This window comes from Chrysochloris asiatica, unplaced genomic scaffold, assembly GCF_000296735.1.
Source record: "Chrysochloris asiatica unplaced genomic scaffold, ChrAsi1.0 scaffold00106, whole genome shotgun sequence".
In the NCBI taxonomy this organism is placed as follows: Eukaryota; Metazoa; Chordata; class Mammalia; order Afrosoricida; family Chrysochloridae; genus Chrysochloris; species Chrysochloris asiatica.
Genome location: NW_006408624.1, coordinates 8,251,348 through 8,252,783, shown reverse-complemented (window position 1 = coordinate 8,252,783; position 1,436 = coordinate 8,251,348).

Genomic DNA, 1,436 nt, shown 5'->3' with positions numbered 1-1,436 from the left:
GACTGCTAGCCTCAGGGTCAGCAGTTCGAAACTACCAGCTGTTCCGTGGGAGAAAGATGAGGCTTTCTGCTCCCGTAAAGATTTACAGCCTCGAAACTCTGTACAGAGTCGCTATGAGTGGCTATGAGATTCCATGACACATAACAACAACACAACAGCTATATGACAAATACTCTTGTGGGTGTTGAGATACAACAATGAATAAAATAAAACCCAAGTTTCATAAAACTAACATTGTCATTGGGGGAGACAAATGATAAACACTTAGAAAAACACATATATGAAATGTTTGATTTTAACAAAGGGTAAGTAAGAGGGGACAATAATGTTAGTAAATTATGCTCACTATGGAATGGTCTACCATTCAATATCTCACAGGCAATATTTACCCAAGGACACAGCTGAGAAGGGATGAAAAGGATAGTAGAATGGAGCCACAAGGAGGAAGTGGGATAGTTGTTGTTACATGGAGGAGATTGCAATCATTGAGATGAAACAAAGGTATTGATTTGTTGACTGTGAAACTGATAATCTGCTCTGTAAATCTACATTCAATACACAATCAAAAGTTTCCAAAAAAGAGTGGGTGGGTGGGTAAGGAAACAGAGAGTGATAGGGAGAGAGTGCTTTTTTATATATAAGGTGGGCAGGGAAGACCCACAGTTGCAGTTTGTATGGAAACTATAAGTAAGGAAGGTAGGAAGGAATCATGAGGCTCTCTGAGAGGAGAGCATTCCAGGTAGGGAGCAGAGAGGGCTAGCCTCCCAGGCCAGTATAACTGAGTATAGACAACAGGAGAAGAATGGTAGGAGATGAAGTCTGAGAGGTGGGCGTGTGGAGCAGGTCTTGAAAGGGTGTTTAGACTTTATTCTGAGTGAGGTGGCATATCATTGGAGGGTTAAGAGAAGAGGAGATTCATGATCTGTCTTATGTGTTAGGAAGATCTGTGGGAACACAGTTTGAAGAATATACTGTGAAGGGGCGAGGATGGGAGAAGTTCATATAGACCTCCTCAAGTCCAATGATCTCTTTCACACCATCTCAACTGCCCACTTCCACAGAACTCACCATGGCTAAAAACCACTCCTCTGACCTCCTGACACTGCATTCTCCAGCCACATCCTCACATCCTCCCTCTGCTCAGCATTCCCATGGTAAAAATTCTCCAACCTCAATTAGATCTATAAACCACCAGTCAACAGTCTCTTCTTGGCTTGACTTGCCCAGCTAAGGGGACATGGACCTCATCACTATAGTCATTCACTGAAAGAAGCTCACTCCCTGTCCCATCTCTCCCCACACTGCAGTCATTAGGTGTGGTGGACAGTCTTTAGATTGGCTCTCATGATCCCCACCTCCTAGTGTTCTTGATCTTGTGTGAAAATGGCAGCATGGTGTTTGGCCTTCTCATCTAACTTCACTGAGTGAAGAATCAA